At 43.5% G+C, this 9,049-nt stretch overlaps 1 protein-coding gene across 1 annotated transcript in view; it reads left to right on the top strand.

Annotated features, from left to right (window-relative positions):
• Positions 1 to 9,049, top strand: part of ABCA13 (ATP binding cassette subfamily A member 13) — a 368,570-nt gene that overhangs the window by 137,473 nt on the left and 222,048 nt on the right.

Raw genomic sequence — 9,049 nt, 5'->3', positions numbered from 1 at the left:
TTCAGCTGCAAGGCTGGAGTAGCTGTCTGCTGAGTATGTGTAAACTCTAGTTCTTCAACACTTGACTAAATTGGGGAAAGATTTTTACAGGTCCAACCTTCCTGTACATTTCTCTTCTAAAATGTCAGGGAGCTAAAGCCCTCAAACAAAAAGTTTTTCCCCTCTCTCTCTGCATATGCAGTTGTAGATGCATAATTTGGACATAGATTTTCCCTAGTCTTAATCTCAGAAATGGTTGAACAGTTACGGACAATAGCTTCCAAAACAATTTAGTCAGAGGCAAACACATAACTTGGTTGAATTTTCAGCATGTGGGTTGGTAAGCTTCTTTGGGTAGATGTGATATCTTTTATTAGACGAATTGAGTAGTTGGGAAAAAAGGTTATTTGCAAGCTTACAGGCACTCTTCTTCAGGCATAGGGAGCCTCTGCTATTCTGAGATGAGGCTTTCTTTCATTCCTTGGAGATGTCAGAACAGCAGAGACTTCCTATGCCTAAAGAAGAAGCTTATGCCCAAAACCTTGCAAAGAACTTTCCCCCAACTACTTAGTTGGTCTAATAGAAGATATCACACCTACCCAAAGAAACTTGCCTGCTTATGTCCTTAGATCAACATGGCTACAGCCAAAACCCTGGCAGCATGTGGGTTTATATTTTCTAAGTTTATATGCACCTGAGAACACTAGCCCTGGCTGTAATGTATCTCTGTGCAGCTACAGCTACTTCTACTTCTATTTCCATGGTAATTTCCATACACAATTTTCCAGGTATTAATGGTGCAGTAGCCACAAAGCATCCATGCAGATCTCCAAGCTCTGTATTCTGTACTTTCTATGTTATATTCTAATGAAGAAAGACTTACCTGGGTCTTAAATTTGGAATAAGACCATATTTAATAGTTTCCTTAACATAAACTAGTAGAAAAATAATAACACCACAGAAAAGAAAAGCATTGCCCAAAGACAGCAAAGGCACCCTAATCTGCCACAGGTAAAGCAAGGTTGTTGAAAGGTACTCAAGATATTCAGGGAAGGCAGAAGAAAGCAAAAACCTCCCACAGTCCATAAGTATCTGACAATGAAGTAAAATTCCTTGTTTGATACCAAATGTGGTGATCAGTCAGACGCTGAGTGGGGGGTAAGACTTTCTAACTAGGAACTTCTGGGTTTTAGTCCCAGAAGGAGCAGTGACACACCCTGTCAAAATCCCTACCTTTCCCTAGTGCTTCTGAGGGAGGTGGGGTAAAAAGCACACCTTGATACCTATAACAACCGGGGGGGGAGGGGGGGAAATCCTTCCCAGCCTCATGTGACAATGACCAACAAAGTATAGAAGCAGGGGAAGATCCAAAACCCTGCTTTCTGTTTTGCAACCTGGGAACAGCAAGCATAACTCTACACATCACACAATCTAACTCAGGGTAGGTAAATTATGGCCCATAGGCTGAATCTGGCCTGCTGGGTGACTGGATCTAGCCTGTGGCAGCCCCCCATGGTGCTCAGCATGGGGCCAAACCCTGCCAGCTTGCACCGGACGGCCTATGCTAGGCTTCTGCCGACAGCCACAGCCCAACCTCAGCCAGCTTATGCAGCTTCCGGTATGGATGTAGCTGGATGCTGCTGTGCTCCCCCGAACTCCAGGGGCAACTCTTGCCCCTGATGCGCCGCACTGCTCTGGGTGAGTGGGCAGGCAGTTTCAGCTCGGCAGCTTCTGCCCCAGGTGCTCTGACTCCAGCTCCCAACCACCTTCTGGTGGGAGGTGGAGCTGAAGCTGGAGCCCTGCATGCTGGAGCAGGAGCCACCTGGCTGAAGCTGCCCACTCACCTGACTGCTAGAAGTGGTGTGACCCAGCAGGGGCAGGGACAGGGGTAGGAGCTGTTGCTGGAGGTGGGGGGTTCACAGCAGCATTTGGCTGGCTGGACCTGCACTGGGAACAGCTCCACTGGAAGATGCTGCTGTCTCTGCCATGCTGTGCCAGTCTGGGCAGGTGTGTAGCTTCAGTCAGGCTGCTTCTACCCCACCACATGGGGCTTCAACTTCAGCTCCTGGCTGCCCTCTTGGCCTGGGCAGGAGTAGGAGCTATTGCTGGAGGCAGGGGAAGCGGAGCAGCTGGGACGTGTCAGGAGTGCAAGTGGGCAGGGGCTCAGACCCATTTGGAGCACTGCAAGGGAACTGTAGACCACACCAACTGCGTGAGCTCTGTTGAATATTCCCTCTTGCCACCCCTCCTTCCTCTCACCCATGGCAGGCTATGGGGACCTCATGCCAAGGCAGAACCCCTACCCCAACACACACATGCACATACCCCCCCAAACCCCTTTCCCAGCCCTCCAGGGCAGGGGTGTATAGGGAGCAGGCCCCAAACCCCAGTCCAGAACTGTCACTGCCTGGTGACCTGGCCCCGTGATCCCAGCCTCACATGCCTCTTCCACTCCTGAATACTGCTCTCCGTCTGCCTGCAGCCCCATAGGGAGTTTTGGTGAGTTGTGGGGAGCAGGAGGAGAGAGTGCTCACCTAGCTCATGACATCTCATCAAAACTTCCCATGTGGCCCTCGGGCCCAAATAATTGCCCACCCCTGATCTAACTGGGCACCAACCTGCATGGCGTCAGAGTCTGCAGGATTTGAAAAAGGGCCCTCAATGGCCAAAGCAGTATTCGGGTCCAGCTCCGGCGTGAGGTACACAGGTGAAAACCCATTGTGCCCTGTGAGCTCAGGACCCCAGTGGACCCTCAGGAGGACCCCGACCCAATCCTCCAGTTTGGAGCTGGGAGGTAGGTGGGGCCAGCAGTGGGTGGGCATTAGGTGCTGGGGGCAGCTGAGTGGAGCTGAGAAGAATCACGCTGCACCTCAGCTCCTACTTATCCCAGCCCCTTAGGGAGCCACACAAATAGAGTGCGCAAACAGGCGCACTGTAGGCCCAGCGAGGGGGAGAGCAGCAGGCTTGGGTCGACCCAGTGGTGGTGGGGAGATGGAAGTGGGGGTGGGGGAGGAGTGGGCCCGGGCCTGAGGGGAAGAGGAGGCCCGCTCTTCCTCTCTCCCTGCCACTGCTACGCCTGGATGCATCTGGCCAGGCCCACCGCTCCCCCCCATCGCTGCGGCGGGCCCACTCCCACCCTGACATCAGGCCTTGGCCCACGTCTCCCCTTCCCCTACCACCACTACTGCCATTGTGTTGGGCCCACTCCTCCCCTCACTGCTGCAGGCAGTAATGACAGAAGGGGGGAAGTCTGAGGCCAGTGCCGGTGGCCTTGCCCCCCCACAGCATCCTAACCACACTCTTCCTTCCCCCCCCCGTGCCAACATCACCATTGTCACCTCCAAGGAGCAAAGTGGGGGAGGCGAAGCCAGCTCCGGTCTCCACCTGCATGGAGCAGCGCATGGAACAGGATGGTGAGGCCATTGCTGTCACCTACAGGGAGCAGGGTGAGTGCAGGGTGAGGCCACTGGAGCTGGCCTCGCCCCTCCAGCTCCGTCCCCTGTGTCCCTGCCATCATGGTGGCATGTTGCTACCTGTCTGAATACTTCTTCACACTCTGATTGTCTGTTTGTCAGCCAATCAGAGCGCGAGTAAAGCATTGTGGACAGACAGACAGATTAAGGCTTTTATAATATTAGAATTCTATGATTAATTGCCTACCCCTGATCTATCTGACAACGGGGTAAAATTCCTTCCTGATAGCAAATGTGGAGATCGGTCTGATTCTGAGTGAAGGGGTAAGACTCTCTAACTAGGAACCTCCGGGTTTTAATCCCAAAGGGAGCACTGACACATCCAGTCAAAATCTCTAGCCTTTCCCAGTGCTTCTGAGGAAGGCAAAATGAAAGCCCACCCTGAGACCTATAGCAAGAAAAGAGAAGCTGCAAGGAATTTTGGATGAAGCTGTTAGTTAAACTAAGAAGGGTCTAAGTATCAAGTGTAGAAAAACAGAATGCACAGTAATTACAAAGAAGATCATTCCTGTATGCAACATCAAAGTGGAAAAGGAAAAAATAAGGCAGGTCAATAAATTTAACTGCTTGGGAAGCTGGATAACATCAGATGGTAAATGTGATCATGAAATAGAATAGTGATGAAAAAAGACACTGAAAATGAAAAAGATACTGACAAATAGTAAAACTTCTATGAGGATGAAGTTAAGAGTTTTGGTTTGCTATGTTGTACCAGTCCCCATGTGTGCATCAGAATGCTGGACAATATCACCATGTATGGAAAAGAGAATTGAAGGAACTGAGATATGGTTATTAAGACTCATTTTGAAGGTATGTTGGACGAGTCACACTTCAGAATGGTACCTAGAGAAAGAGAGATCCAGCTGGACAATTCTCCCCATATCACTTCAATAAACTTATCTCACCTGAGACAGCTGTAGAACCTGAACCTTTGGGATTTGATAGTTTGGTGTATCTGAGGGACAAACATTCCACCCCACATATACCACGTTGGTAGCAGTGGAGCTTTTGCAGCCTCTAGCAGAAGAATTTCTTGCATTGGGAGGTAAAATAAGGGCCAAAGATGACCCCTCTTTAAAATCTTAATATTGCTATTAAGCAATATTGCTACTGCTAGGGGAACAGAATTTACTGCCAGGCAACACCTTACAACCTCCTGTAATCCCAACATAGACAGGGTCACTCAAGGTTGTTGTCCTTTCAGGCATGTAACTCCTGTAGATAACCACTGAAAAATATTGAAAGGTCAACTCTGCAAAAGACACTGTAAATGTAGATCTGTGCCAAATTTCTGTACTTTTGATAGGAAATATTAGAATAAATCAAATCCTTTACCAATTTACAACTCCATACAGTAAGCTCATATCTGTTAGAGAAGAATATTTTACATTTTTACCTTGAGATCAATACTGGGTCATAAATTACGATAATGAAGAACTCTGACTCCTAGAAGCAACTATGACAGCTAAACAATTAACTGAAATGAAATAGATTTCACTGTGTTCTCTAACACTGAGTGATAAGTTTCTTAATCGTTGGGTCTCAGCAAAAATAAGAGACAGCTGTTTACAGGAGAGGAGCATAGTCTTATGGTTAAGGTACAGGACTGGGACACAAGCTATTTGGCTGCAGTTCTTCACAGGATTTGTCCTGATTTCTTTCCCCCTAGCTGTTAGTCCAGCTATTGTCCAGTCTATATTTGCTGTACCTTAACTGTATTTTATCACATGCTTATTTGGGCTATTGCTAGTATTCAGTTTCTCTGAAAGCGTAAGTGTAGAGAAGCCCTTGTTTGGTGTTATGCACACATACAGCTATATTAAACTGATGTTCATTAGCTTTACTACCCTTTGTCAAATTTTTGCAAATTACATTCAAATGTCTGCTTGCTCCTTGTTAACAGAACCAAGGGAAAGATAATTGCCAAAGCTGTGCACAAAGAACTGTTTGTACTTGCTTGTACATATAAATGTGTACTGGCAGAGGAAAAGAAATTATTTCATTGGCTTTGAATACATCCTAACATTCAGTAGTCGCCAGAGACTGAGGGGGCAGATTCCATAAGAAAAAAATATCGAGATCACACAGACTGTACTCTTCCCTTTTCTTTCCTAAGCAACAACCTAAATTCTAGTTGGCTCTCAATTATCATACTAATCCTTTTCTTTTTCTTTTTGTGCTAGCTCAAGAATTAACAACATTGTGACTTAGAAGGTGATATGCATCTTTTATAAAAATTCCCTTGTGTATTCTATCCTTATAATGAAAAGAATGTTCTTTTTGAACACAATGGGCCATTGAATATACTACTTCAGATAGTACTTATTTGTATTTCCAGGTACAAATGTTTCCAAAGTGAGCTTAAACCACTAACTGCAACAAGAATATTTTTTATTGTAGTGTAATCAAATTTGGACACGCTTTTATATCACAAATGTTTGGTTTAATATGATATTAAGGCTTTGATCAGTGATAAAGCCATGTGATATAACTCATGACAGTCTCCTCTTTCTGTTTATGCCATTTGTAACAACTTCTTCATCAATTTCACCTTTGATTTCTTTCTCTGTATCAGATTCCGAATTCTGTTCACCAGTTTATCTTCAACACATTTACATGTCTCTTACCTGACAATAAATCACTTTGACCTCCTTCCCCCATGTACAGTAAAGCATTGTTAATTCAAAATTCAGGTGACTGAAAAACACTGACTTTGAAATAAATGGATTTGAAATGAATGCACACGTTAATTTGCATATGCACAAATTAGTATGGGTATCCACAAACTAGTTCACTCACAATTGAGGCATTTGTAAAATTTTGATATAAACTGATATTCTGAACTATCTGCTATCCAACAACAAAGTTTTGTTTTATCCCCACGGTGAGTCTTCTGAGGCATATGGCTCAAAACATTTCCACTGGAAAGATAAATTTCATTGGAATGCATCAATGTGGATGAAATGTTTTACCAGTTTGGTAATGTTTTATCATTTGATAGTGTTTCATTAATTTGGAAAAAAAGTTAAGTCCTTTATGAAGTTTTTCGTTAATTTATTTAATCATCAGGTGATTTTGCTCTAAATTCTATTTTATTATGAAATATCTCATTGTTTTAAAATGTAAAAACATATGTTGATGTTTTTGAATTAGTTTTTAAAATGCTTTTTCCGAAAGAAACGTCAAAATTTGGACTGTTTCTAGATTGTTTAAGAATCAAAACACATTTTCCCCATGTGTTCCCTTGTGCAAAAGAAATGGAATTTTCTGACTGGCTCTAAAACTATTATTAGTTGTTGTTGTTATTTTTTGCTTATGTTGAAATTGCTTTTCTTGGGTTCTTGGGCATTGGTATGAATTTTAGCTCCCCTGTTATCGTAGACAACATGTAGAACCATAGAGCAGTAGGGCTGGACGGGATCTCCAGAGGTCATCTAGTCCAACTCTTTGCCTGAGGCAGGATTATCCCTAAACAAACCATCCTATACAAACCATCAAGTAAACTCCGCATAAGACTACCAACACTCCCTGACACAACACAGACCTAACACCCTAACCTGCCATAGGTAAAGCAGAGTAACCATGGTGGCCAATGTCCTGCTTCTATAAAATGTTGTCAATATATGCTCAAGAGATCTTGAGAGAAAAGCAAAAACCCCCACAGTCTTTATCAATCTGACTATGGGGTAGAATTTCTTCCATCATATAATACCTTTCATAAGTTGTGAGAAGCAAAGGTTTCTTAGGTGATATCTTCTATTGGATCAAGTATGTAGTTAACTTAAAGGTTAGACAGGCTTTCAAATGCAAGACATTCTTTGTCAGGTCTGTAATCACAGGAAGCCAGGCACAGAACATTGGACATAGGTATGGTGGTCTGTGGATTTCCAGTATATAGTGATTTGCAGGGTATTGTCCTCAGTGTGGATTGTAGTATTTAAAAAGTTGATGTTAGTGTAGGAGTATTTCAGAGAAATTTTGATCGGTGGATGATGGTTGTTAAACCTGTGGTAGAAATCAGTAAGTGAGTCTGGGTGTTCAGTCCAGATGATGAAAATATCTTCTATATAATACAGGTATAGTATAGGTATGGTGCAATTTTAAGATTTTTTTTTTTTCACCCCTCAAGGTGGGTTTTGAAGAGGTTGGCATATTGAAGGACCATCTGCGCCCATAGCTATGCCATGGTTTGGAGGAAGTCACAATTGTTGAAAGAGAAGATTTTGTGGGTGAGGATGAAGTGGATGATTTGTGCAACATATTGTTGCAAATCGACATCTACTCCATATTCTTAAAGGTATTTTAGGCAGGTAGTAGTGCCTTCATGGTTTGGGATGTTAATATACAAGATAGTGATATCCATGGTTGCAAGTATGGTCTTTTCAGGTAGGTGGTTGATGTTCTGGATTCAGTTGAGGAAGTCTGAAGAAACTTGCTCTTTGAGTGACACATGGTTTTAGGATAGTTTCTATGCATCCTGATAGCTTACAACGTTTCAGAAAGGTATTGCACGCTAATGTAAATGTAGTTAGTTTTTTTTGCTGCCAGTACGATTATGTTATATATGGTTAAAAATGTATTCTAATTTCCAGTCAGAAATATGTTACCACTTAGTACCCACTTGTTCTTGCACAAAATACACTCTTAGCTTTAATACCTCTTTTTTCCCCTTTTGGTATTTGCTCCCATGGTTTACTAATAGACTCTTAGCCTTCATTTTGCACAGCTTAAACCTGTGAGTTCTCATTGCCTCCTCTTTTCTGATATGCTCTCCATTCCCGTGATCATCCTAGCAGCCCTTCTCTGGACCTTGTTCCAGATTAAATTTACTCTTTGTGGAATAAGGGCAATCAGACCAGTGTATGTTGCTTTGGTACTCACCTGAGGTCTGACCAGGAAATTGTGCAATAGTTATAATAATTTTCTGTCTTTTTGTCTTACAGTAACATCTTCCATCAGATGTTACTGATGGAAACATCTTAACTGTTACAGGTAGAATTGCATTTTCCCCTTTTTTATCACTGCAACACAATAGCACCTCCTCTAATCATCTGGTAAACGTGAATGCCTCTTGTTCTCAGTTGTCTACAACTGAAGAACTTTCAGTTCAAAGAATTTGCTTTTATTAACCCTGCTTGTATTTTATGCAATTGAATTTCACCAATTTCATCTTGTATGTCACTCTAGTATTTGGACAAACCACTCTGGTTGGTGAATATCACCAATTATAGTACAAACTTTTCTGGAAAAAAAACAATTTTCCTGAATGTAACTTATTTGCTATTTGGTATTTTATAGTTCAGACCCCATTGTTGGATGAGTGCAGAAGTAAATGGACTTCATAGTTTCATAGTTACTAGGGTCAGAAGGGACCTGAGCAGATCATCAAGTCCGACCCCCTGCCATGGCACGAAAGAGTACTGGGGTCAAACGACCCCAGCAAGGTGTTCATCTAGCCTCTTCTTAAAGACCCCCAGGGTAGGAACCAGCACTTCTCTTAGAAGTTGGTTCCAGATCGTAGCTGCCCTGACCGTGAAGTAGCGCCTCCTGATGTCTAATCTGAATTTACCCTCTGCCAGCTTGTGACCGTTATTCCT

Source organism: Crocodylus porosus, unplaced genomic scaffold, assembly GCF_001723895.1.
Source record: "Crocodylus porosus isolate Cpor-Errol unplaced genomic scaffold, CroPor_comp1, whole genome shotgun sequence".
NCBI classification, from domain to species: domain Eukaryota; kingdom Metazoa; phylum Chordata; order Crocodylia; family Crocodylidae; genus Crocodylus; species Crocodylus porosus.
This window is presented reverse-complemented; position numbering and strand designations above follow the sequence as displayed.